We start from the raw sequence: 12,266 nt of genomic DNA, 5'->3' as shown, positions 1-12,266 counted from the left end.
CGTGGGTTTATGTACGCGAGTAACAGAAATGGCGAAAGGGAGAGGATAAAGAGAAACACTCTGGAAATTCTTGAATGTTTGCAGGAAAGAAAAGCACGTGTGACACATTCTGTAGCCCTCTATATTTAGTTTTTTGTTAACGCTCTTATCTCTCTCAGAATAAAACTGAAATACACAGTTCTTTTTTTCAATTTTGCCTGAACTGAAAACTCATCACAACACGCACGATATTTGCTGCGGTGGTTGCTCCCATTGGTTTACGTAGCACAGCAATCTCGGGTGCTTAAACAACCGCCTTGGCGAGTGCCCTTCAGCCTTGATTTAGCAAAAGTGAAAACACCGGGCTACAACCCTGAAGCCACAAAGCCCATGCTATTTCCGGAAACCTTTTACAGGAAATATTATTGCGAGCGTATGTGTCCGAGTTTCCTGACAGGTTCAGTCTTTAAGTGATTGGCTTTATATCATGATGTTTGAGCGCTAAGATCATGAGTTGTGTTTGACTTTCTCTTCTTGGGAAAACAATTTCATCAATGAAGATATAAGACAAAAAAAAAGGATGGGGGCGGTCACGTTGTCACTGACACGTGCCTTTTTGGCGGTACACACTATAATGAATTGGTTTGCATTTTTACACGTTGGTACTAATTTCCCTTTTGTCATTTCGTCATTTCACGTTCATGAAGTATAATGTTTACGCCATAATTATCACGCAAACTTAGGCCTAACGCTTTATTACAGGGTCTCTTCTTTGTGGAGTTGTTGTTGACCTCCTTACGTTTCCAACTGCTGGTTATTCACGCTGTCTAATTCAACCATAATGAATTTCCCTAAGTCAATACTAAAGGGGCAGTCACAAACAGAAGAAAATGTTGCAAGCAGCTGACACAGTCGATAAATAAAATAGAAATAAATATTAGGATATGATCGTGGCGTTAAAAAAATTCACCAAAGCGTTCTCTTCAAAATGACCACGTGTTGCTTGCACTTTGCTTCGGCTGACGAAATGCCTGCTTAAAAAAATATTCCACATGGTCATCTCAATCGAGAGAGCATGTCCGGAAATTCAGATATATTCGGCTTGTAATAACCTATTGTTTGCCGCTTTAAGGATGCGTCATAGGCGTAAAGACTGTGCATATTTGAGTACCTCTCAATTACAATAGTAACAAAATTGATATCAGGTGTTCGTCGAGAAACTGGAGGGCAATTTAAGATCACGGACCAAGCCTTGTCTTCAATATAGGGTTTCAAATACGCGAGCCATCATGGATCCTCGCAGGAATGATCGAAGATTGAATTTCTCTCTCCCACAGGCTACAGCGCTGACCTTTCAATGTTTTTATCACGGAGTAATGTTTTCCCACCTATATTGTAGTAATTTTTTGTATTCAGTTAGGCCGTTTATATAAGAGATTGCAATTATGTGACCTTGCACAGAATCACGCCTAACTTGCAGCCAATCTGTTTCTTTCGACCTGTTTCATTTCCTGCAGTTAAACGCCTACACTTGAAAAAGTTGGCAAGATATATGTTCCTCGAGAACTCAAATTATGAATTTAGTTCTCGGCGGTGAGTTTAATCGCACTGGTTATGCTCTAACTAATTACAGACAGATTAATTTTACGCGCCTATTAAATCTGATGAGCCTCTGGAGCACTAGCATTGGTTACTGGGAAGGCTTTAGATGACCCTGGAACTTTGAATTACGCATGTGCAATCTTAAACAAGATGCCTCATTCAGTTTGCCAAATGTATCGTGGACGCATTGCAGAAGCGCCTGGGTGCATGAACAAACCACGTGGCTAGAGCCTCGTCGTTGGAAACGACCGCACCAAGATGCGACTTATCCTTCCTAGTGATAGACCTACAGCCACAGTTTTTTTCTTTATAAACTTCTCTCAGGGCAATTTCTGTAAGCGCATCAAGAGGTCTCACAGATGTAATAACCAGGGCTACTGGTTATAATTGTGTGATTGGTATTAGAAACACATTCAAGAGCTCCCATCTAGATATATGTACCTGTTAGTTCGAGTGTATTGGACTTGTGGATGAGGTACGGCTGTGTATATTTGCATTATTGAGTGATGTGGTCTTATTTTATACCCCCTGGAGACCCAAAGATTGACTGCATAATGTAATTTTTTTTTATTTCATCGTTGAAGGTAAAATTCACATTTTACAGCTGCAGTTGTGTGGTTGGCATAGCGAATAACATCCCCGGTTTACCTATAACAGAATTTTCAGCATCGCTTTCTGCATGGAAGTTGGCTCAAAGCGCCAGTTATTTGTTTTGAGAATATGTCGTTTTTACATTTTCTTATTATATTTCTCCTGTTTTAGACTTGCTTAGACCAGGGCTGTTGTAAACACCGACACTGAACCTTTTCTTTTACATATAAATATATATATATATATATATATATATATATATATATATATATATGATATCTTTGTATTTTACCTCAAGCCCTGTATTCTCATTTACCATCATACCCAGTTTATTCTTCCTTCATTTATTCTTTACCACAAATTCTCTACCTTTTTGGTATACGGTACGTTCCTTCCCTTGTTTTTTCATTTCGTGGAAATACGTGGATGTATTCTCTTTCCAACCAGTTTTCAGTTGTACTTTTCACGGAACACCGATGGCTGGAACTCAGTTTCCGTGCCCAGGTGGTGGTCCCCAACAATGTGGCCCTTATTCAGGCAGAAATCGACGGCTGACTGACAACGCCACCGTAACAATGGACTTAAAACCCTGGAGGGCACTTGAAGATCGTCAGCATTGAAGCTACTGTGGCCAGTCCTCACTGACAATCCAAAGAATTCCAGAGATTTTCTGAATTGCTCGTACTTTCCTTGCAAACCTGCAAGACTGGAGGGGTCGCACCTACCTATACTATACGTGTAAGTTCTTTGGTATTTTCGGTTATCTCTACAACTTAAAAAAAAAAAAAAACGTGTTATGGTTCACTGTGTGCGGCGATGAAGGAAGCAAATGCCAAGTGACTGAGAGACGACGTGCCTAATCGTCACGCTCGTCAACATGAAGAGACTTGTCCGTCGGGTTCGTGCGACTCGATTATGCGCCTTAGCAGATACTACTTTCTTTTGTCCTAAGTTCACCCCATCTTCGCCACGGTGTGTTTTTAACGCGAAGATTTCTTTTCCTCTCCCTCCAACTTTTCTACTGCATGCTCCTGCCTTCTTGCAGGAAAATGAGGCGGGGGGGGGGGGGGGGGGGGGAGTTCAGAGCATGAATATATATATGAAAATAACGTTGAAGAAAAGAAAGGCGACGCGGGAAACTAGTTTCCCGCGTCGCTGCACGTGGGATTTCCATCGCGTCCCACGTGCACAATGCTCTTCGGAGATCTGTGGGCGTCGTCACATTAGCCTTTTGACAGCTTTAATTATCCGTGATCCCCCGTGAAGGCACTGCAGAAATTGCTAGGCTTACCGTTCTAATAACGTGCAAGTGCCAAGTAGGGGTAAAGAGTGGGCAAGAAGATGGCGCAGAAAATTGGTAGAAGCGGCGTAATCGCGAAAGCGGTGAAAACAGCATCGGCACCCTTCGCTTGCAGTTAGCATATATTGAGGAAGGTTAGGACAGGGAAAACCCTACCTTAGGAAAATGAAGGTAAGGAAACGGTACTACAACAGACACGGCAACAGTTGCCCAAGAACTGAAGGATCCGTATTATACGTTTCTGCAATATTTAACGAAAAACCATGCGAATTCCTCGCGTGGACAAATGTCACAGGGCGTTAAGATGCAAAACCACATTTATTCACCGTAGGTTCTATGCAACACTACGGAAACGGTCGCACATCAAATCAACACTTATGTGCTATACGGCTATAGCATTGCTTGATGTCGCGGGTTCGATCCCGACAGTGGCGGCCGGTTTCGACTTGAGCGAAATGCAATACCGGTCGGGCACTTAGATTATGGTGCACGTTAAAAAACAACAGGGAATCAAATTAATTTGCAGTCCGCCACCACGGCGTGCCTCATAAGTCAATTTTGGTTTTGGAACGTAGAGCCCCATAATTCTTCCACCAATTCTACTGACATTCGATTCGCCATGTGTAGGAATGACCATGCTCAACCATCTCATAGGTTATAAACAATGGGGCAGAACGACGCCCCAAGCAAACACGTCTCGCTGTGTGATCAGGTGACTGCGGTGGGTGTGGGTGAATGGAAGGAGCAAACAGTAGTACGCCGTACTGAGACGATAATACTTCCCGCAGAGATAACTGGGCGGTTTGGTGTCATGCGCGATATTTCGTTGAAGGATGTCTGATCGAGTTTTCACCACTTCTTCAATTATCTTGTATTGTAAACGTCATAACTATCCTTCAATTAGAGTATTCACTTACCGCTCCTTATATTTCATAAATCCAAAGCATCATTGGCTGGGTCTATTGCTAAACAAAAGGCGAATGTTGGCATTCTCGATACCAGACATTCTTTGAATGACCAAGAATGGCCGAGAATTCTCATGCCACCGTGCAGCTTTTTTATCGATGTGGCGCTAATTCGCGCAGCAATCGGTGACTGCTGGCAACTTCGACGTAACAATGGACTTCAATGTGTTGTAAGGCACTCGCAGGTTGTAAGCGTTGCAGTTTCTGTAAATGTTCTAAGCGGTGTGCTAAAACAAGGTGGCATTTTTTGGCAAGGTGGCTAGTGTGCCTAAACAAGGTGCCATACAAGGTGGCAGTTTGACCAACAAAGGAGCATTCGTCGCTGGCACCCCTGCTAATCCATCATAACAAGATCAGTTCTACGAAACTATTGAAACCCTCCCTGGAATGACTGTGCCATTTTTTGTACCTGTTGACGAGAAGCAGAGCGACATTCAATGCACTGCAACTTTACTGTTTTTTTTTTGTCCTTGCGCGTCCTGCACACAACCCAAGGCCTGGCACAACCGTGAAATATTACCAGCGTATATGGATTGCTCGGAAACTCGTTGACGGTCTAGCTTTCGCTTTTGCACACTCGCAATTACGACAAGTGGGGCGAAATGGGCTCGTTGGTTCATCTTGAATGGCATTAGCTAAGCGGGTGGTAAAGACGAGTACAAGAAAGCAGGCCAAACCTGTTAGGTAATAGATAGATGTGCAAAAGTACACAAAGCTTTCTTTTTCGCACAGCACTATTTGCCGTTGGCCGGTGTCACATTGTGAGTTGTGGCATTTTCGTTTTCTTTTTAGGAGCAGTGTATAGCAAAGAATTTCTGCTGTCGTTAGCGCTAGAACCTATATCTCCAAACAGCCTCACATCGAAAGGTACCCCAAGTCTCCCTCAGCTTCACTGCTTAGACGTGTTCTCGAAGAGGTCTTTCGAGTTAGCCTTCTTCAATTTACTCTGTCATAAAGAGCGTCGAGATTTTCAAGCACAAGGAAAAGTAAATACAAGAGCGTACACGTGGTGAAGATCTACGTGCTGCGACATGTTAAAAATAACGCGTCAGATGCGCTTGTTTTAAATTATATTTCTATAAGCTCACTCCTAAAAGGCTTAGTCGACAAAAGCGTTGCAGTGACCACGTGGTCTCATATGTGAAACTATTTGTTTTGGGAAGGGGGGTGCGTGTCTGTTATTGTCCATAAACTGGCAAATTGTTTTCAGTTTCCGATTGTCGATCGAGTTCTCAATTTATTCGCCCCTTTTGCTGCGATTTGCCAGCCTCCTGGTTACCTCAGGTGATAGAGCGACCGCCCCGAATCGCGTTTGTTCCGGGTTCCAATCCCGGACCGGGACGAATTTATCCTCGTCTGCGAAGCGTCCTTTCTGCGAAACCCGCAGGTGTTTCCTTTGTAACTTTACGCTACATTCGGGCCAATTAAGGTTTCCCTTTATGGACACTTCCTGATTTGCCATAAAGAGTGTCTATGGTGACTATGACCTTCGCTTCAAGAAATCATGGTTTCGCAGCAATACCATATTTCTATATAAGCTATTAGATCAAATTAAGGCGAGAATTTGAAACATTATCGCGTTAGAAAGCTCTATAGAGGTCACGTAAAATGTACCAGCGTATAATCACAATTTCCTGTGGCTTGTTAAGGGCCCTTTAAGGTGCAGGCATCCCGGCCGCCATCTTGCGCGTAGCTAAGATTCTCCCTCCACGCACTGTCACTCAGCCATGTTTAGAATAATGAGACAGGTAGGCAAGGTACAACTTCCAGAAGTTCTTGGAAGCATCAACCAGCCTGCAGACGAGGTAAGCTAGAGACATTTACAGCAATGGTAGGAAAGAAAGCAGGAAAGGAATTGATTCGACCGGATCTGTTACAGTCATATGCAGCGGTACAAGGTAGACAGAGGCGTTTTCAGAAAGAAAAAAATAATATTGAGGAGACATATACAAGTCTGCTAGATTGAAAAAGAAAGACACGTTTAGCTCATATGAACAAATCTGGGCGGATAGGCGACTATTTGTCACCACGCCATTTCAAAGGACATGCCAATAAATAATCATAAAAAAGGGAAAAAATCCGCTTTTTGCCGTAGCAGCGCGATGTGGTCTTTCCCTGTTGCGCCAGGTGATCTGCTGTAATTGGCAAAAATGTCTCCCCCCTCCCTCCCCCTTTTTTCAGAACGACCGGTGCATAGCACCATTGTCATTTTTCTGCTGCGCGTAGTGGCCTTCGCACTGCTGATACTTTCAACCAGGGCTCGGCCTAACCATTCTCTCTGTAATCTATTCAGTGCCGCTGGGTCGTCGCGTCCGATTTGGAGTCGACCGTCGTGTGACTGCGGGCCACTGGTTCTTCAAAATTCGTCTCGGTCTCATATGGCCCGCAGACTGCAGCGCTTACTTTTTTGCCGGAATACAACACCGCGCATGGATGATGATATAGATTGACACTAAGAGAGAAGGAACCTTGAGTGATGTTCACCGTAAACTACGTTTTTTGGGTTTCCTTCTTTTGATTACTTTTTTTTTACATTTTTGGAATTTACGGGCCTGCTGAACGATGGATTGAACGGCAATGCTTCATATTTAGGATCGGTATGGATTTTATAGCATTGTGCCTGCAATAATGGGTTGTATTCCTTTATTTATCTAAATAGATAGATATGCAGATAAAGCAAGAGGAAATGAAAGAAATTACTGCTTACCAATGTCTCTGCCTAGCGCAGTCTTATGACAGTAAAGAGCGGTCAGTAGGGGAGGAGCAGAGGAGGCAAGGCTAAAAGGACAGAAATGGAGGAGCCGAGGGGATAGTTTCCTTAATGAATACAGTTTGCTCGATGATCATGATTTATGCATCTTATTGCCGCAAAGGCGAGATATGACCAAAGAGCGCCAAGCAAATGCTTATAAATGGATTTGAATCATCTAGGGTAGAACGTGGCAAACGGCGAGGTCGTGCATCACAATTGTGAATGGTAGAACTTGGCTCTGAGTTGCCTAAAGATATTTCCTTTTAAGGTGCAAGAAATATACAGGTAATAAATAATGAAAATGATTTGTGCTGTATCCTTTGAATACAAAAGTTTTATTACCAAGGAATGTTGTACTAAACGTGGGAATAGCAGTAGCACTCGTACCTCACCAATCACCCCTTGAACATAAGGGCTGGGAGGCACGTGCTTAACAAAATTGTTATCCCGGCAGCCTTCTCTAGTAAGAGAATGCACTGCGCATACCATGGTGTGTTAACGTGCAATGTGTCAACATCTTTTAAAACGTTGAAATTCGCTTACTGCCAAATGTTGGTTCAACGCCGAAAAACATTGCCGGCTGGAGGGGACTGTGTTGTCTGTATCCCGCGGAAAAGTACTTTTTTCTTTCAGCTTCGACTTCACGACAATCTAAAATGAAGTGAAGGACCGTTAATGTATCGTCATATTTATCGCATACAGGAAGATCATCAAAAGTCAATGGGTGTTAGTGAGTGTCATACGTGTGGCCTATCCTAAGAGGGCAGAGAATAACCTCAGTTTATTGTATCTTTGTTGGTGGTGGTAAATTTCCTACGTTTGATGAATAACGTGACGTTTATTAAACGTTTCGCTGCCCCACGTGCGTTGGCAATGGCCCCTTAGCGCCCGCGATTTGATGTACAGAGAAACTAGGAATTGGCAAGAATCAGATGTATGCGTTAAGAGACAAAGCCGGCAATATCATTACTAATATGGATGAGATAGTTCAAGTGGCTGAGGATTTCTATAGAGATTTATACAATACCAGTGGCACCCTCGACGATAATAGAAGAGAAGTTGTTATCCCGGCAGCCTTCTCTTGTAAGAGAATGCTCTACGCATACCATGGTCTGATAACGTGCAATGTGCTAACATCTTTTAAAACGTTGAAACTAGCTTACTGTCAAATGTTGGTGATGATGATGATGTGTGGTGTTTTGTGGCGCAAGGGCCAGGTTTGGCCAAAGAGCGCCATGACAAGTGGTAATGTCGACGATGTACTATGGAAGCTGTGACTTGACTGTACAGTGGCCTGAAAATAGTCGCTGTAAAGTGCGTAAAATCTACTTGCTATAAAATTATAGCGATGACAAACGACGAATACTATGAACATTAAAATCCATCGTAAAAGAATGACGCAGAATGGAAAATATATGAGATGGTAATAATACCTGGAGCACTGTTGTCTCGCTGGAGCCCTTGAAACACAAGGGCCTAGAGGCACGTGCTATACGAAAGAACTATCACATCGCCATCCTCTGAAGAGAGGAGACGCTACGAGCATGTGGGGCTAACAACATGCAACACAACATCTTTCAGGTAACTTAGGACTGCGTTGGTGTCAAATAGCGGTTCTGGGCCGAGTAATATTACTGGATGAAGGGGGATCTGCTGCCGGTATGCTAGGGGAAAATGTTTCTTTCTCTCAGATTCGGCTGCCCGACACTCCAGGAGGACGTGGAGGACGGTCAGCCTCTCCCCGCATCTACCGCAGGTTGGAGGATCATTTTCAGTGAGTAAAAAACTATGTGTGCCAAATGTGTGTCCTATTCTGAGGCGATAGAATAGGACATCTGTTCACCGTGATTTTGTTACGGAGGGCCAAGAACCTAACTGTGGCTTTATCACGTGCAGTTTGTTATTTACTTCTGCTTCCCACTTACGTTGCCAGTGGTTTCGCAGTTTCCTTCTTAAAAAAGGCTTCAGGTCTGTGACAGGGACCGAAGCAGTAGGATTAACTGTATGCACTAAAATTGATGTGGCCATCTGGTCTGCTAGCACGTTACCCTCGATGCCCCTGTGTCCAGGCACCCAGCATATAATGAGATGCTGGTTAGACATATACGCTCTACAGAGAATGCAATAGAGCTCAGTAATTACGGGGTTTCTGTGTTTACAGTGGGACTTCAAGGCTTTTACGACGCTTAAGGAGTCTGTAAATAAAATTGTTTTTTGAATATTTGATTTTCTGATATGTTTCACAGCCGACAATAGTGCATGGGCCTCAGCCGTAAATATACTTGTTTCAGGGTGCAGTACACCGGATTCCGAGAAGGATGGACCAATGGCTGCGTAGGACACCCCGGCATGCGACTTAGAAGCGTCTGTGTAAAACTCTGTGCACGAGTACTTGTACTGGAGCTCCAAGAAGTGCATTTTGATATGTGTCTCTGGCGCATGCTTAGTGACCTCTACAAAGGATGTGTCACACTCTATCAGTTGCCACTCCCAGGGCGGTACTAGCTTAGGTGGAGGCATTAGGCGTTGTTCGAGAACTGGGACATCCATTTCCGTGCTAAGTTCTCTTGCACGCAGTGAGAAAGAAAGTCTCATAGAGGGTCTGTTATGAAAAAGTGTTTCACACGTCAACTCGTTAGCAGTTGCGAAACACGGATGTTCCTTATTAGAGCGAACCTTGAGAAAATACGTTAAGATGATGTTTGTTCTCTGAAGATGGAGTGGCCATTCATCTGACTCTACATTGTTCATTGTTGTAAGACATTTTTCTTTAAGATTTTTTATGTGAGCAATGAAAGTGAGCCTGGAGTCAAGAATAACACCTAGGAATTTGTGCTCTTTGTTGACAGGAATTTGTTGTCTGCCCAGTTCAACACAAGGATCTGGGACCAGGCCTCTCTTTCTTGGGAAGAGAACACACGAACTTTTGTGGGGGTTGACCTTAAATCCGTTTTGGTCTGCCCATTTGGACACTTTGTTTAAGCCCTGCTGTACCTGTCTTTCGCATACTGTGAGGTTGCAGGATTTGAAGCTTATTTGTATATCGTCTACGTATACGGAATAAAAAATGGCAGGTGGTAGTGAAGCATGTAGTTTGTTCATCTTAACGATAAAGAGACTGCAGCTGAGCACGCCTCCCTCGGGTACACCAGTTTCCTCGGTAAAGGGACGTGACAGTGCATTGCCGACTTTTACACGGAAGGTACGATTGGACAAATAGCTTTCAATTATTTTCAACATATTTCCACAGATGCCCATTCCCGACAAATCTCGCAAGATCCCGTAGCGCCATGTTGTATCATACGCCTTCTCCATATCCAGGAATATGGAGAGGAAATACTGTTTGTGTACAAAGGCATCGCGAATATATCCTTCAATGCGCACAAGATGATCTGTTGTTGACCGCCCTTGTCTGAAGCCACACTGACAGGGATCAAGAATTTTTCTCTGTTCAAGGAAATGAATGAGTCGCCAATTTATCATTTTTTTCGAACACCTTACAAATGCAACTTGTGAGGACTATCGGGCGGTAACTTGCCACCGAGGAAGGGTCTTTGCCTTGTTTCAAAACAGGGACTACAATCGCCTCTTTCCATGTAGATAGGAGGTATCCCGCAGCTAAAATAGTGTTGTAAAGTGTGAGTAGTGTAACTTGTGTGTCAGTATGTAAGTTTCTGATCATATAATACATGACTCTGTCAGGTCCCAGTGCAGTGCTTTTGCATGTGATCAAGGCAGCTCTCCACTCGGCAATACTGAAAGGCCGGTTATAGGGTTCATTCTGTCTGGAGTTTCTAATTATTGGCTTACATTCTTCTACTTGTTTATATTTGAGAAAGGACTGAGAATAATGGGTTGAGCTCGACACGCTCTCAAAGTGCTCCCCAAGTGAGTCTGCCTGATCTTTCAGGGTATCGCCTTGTGTGTTTACCAGAGGGAGTGAATATGTTTGGCGCCCTCTAATCCTATTAACCCTGCTCCAGGCTTTGGCCTCGTCTCTGAACGAGTTAATACTCGATAAATACTTCAGCCAACTCTCTTTTCTGGCCTGTCGGCGCGTTCTCCTGCCTTCGGATTTTGTATATTTAAAGTTAATAAGATTCTCCGCAGTGGGAGAGGCGCGTAGCAACCCCCCGGACGCTTTGTTCTGTTTTTTACGGGCGGTCCTACATTCGTCATTCCACCACGGGACGCGCCGTTTGCATGCTAAGCCACTCACTTCGGATATGCATTTTGATGCGGCGTGTGTTATGAATGTTGTAAGATACTCCCCCGCTGCATCAATTTCTAAAGAAGACATGTCAGCCTATGAGATGCTAGTGAGAGTTCGAAATTTCTCCCAATCAGCTGTCTCAATCTTCCACCTGGGAGCCTGTGGCGGATATTCGTTTTCTTTAGGTGTTCGGAGCAGTATGGGGAAGTGATCGCTTTCGTAAGGATTGTTTGTAACTTCCCATTCGAGTTCAGGCAGAATAGAAGGAGAAACTATGCTGAGATCAATTGAAGAAAAGGTTTCGTTGGCAAGACAATAATATGTGGGTTCTTTCTTATTCCGAATGCACGCACCAGAAGAGAAAAGGAATTGTTCAACAAGTCGTCCTCGCGCATCTATACGAGGGTCGCCCCACAGGTAGTTGTGTGCATTGAAATCGCCAAGAACAATATGAGGTTCTGGCAATTAATCTATAAAGGTCTGGAATTCATGTTTGCTAAGTTTGTAGTGTGGGGGTATATAAAGCGAGCAAATAGTGATAAGTTTGTTTAGCAGAACAACTCGAGCCGCCACTGCCTCAAAAGCCGTTCGTAGTTGTAAACGTTGACAGGCTATGCTTTTTTGAATTACAATTGCAACACCGCCCGATATGATGCGGCAGCATCATCGCGATCTTTGCGAAAAGTAACATACTGTCGAAGAAAGTTTGTGTATTTTGATTTTAAGTGTGTTTCCTGTAAACACAGCACTTTTGGATTGTGTTTATGGATAAGTTCTTGCACATCATCGAGATTCCTAAGAAGACCTCTGACATTCCATTGAATGATTTGTGTATTCATATTTAAAGAAAAATTGGTGCTGTGT

Source organism: Dermacentor variabilis, chromosome 9 (genome assembly GCF_050947875.1).
Source record: "Dermacentor variabilis isolate Ectoservices chromosome 9, ASM5094787v1, whole genome shotgun sequence".
NCBI lineage: Eukaryota > Metazoa > Arthropoda > Arachnida > Ixodida > Ixodidae > Dermacentor > Dermacentor variabilis.
This window is presented reverse-complemented; position numbering follows the sequence as displayed.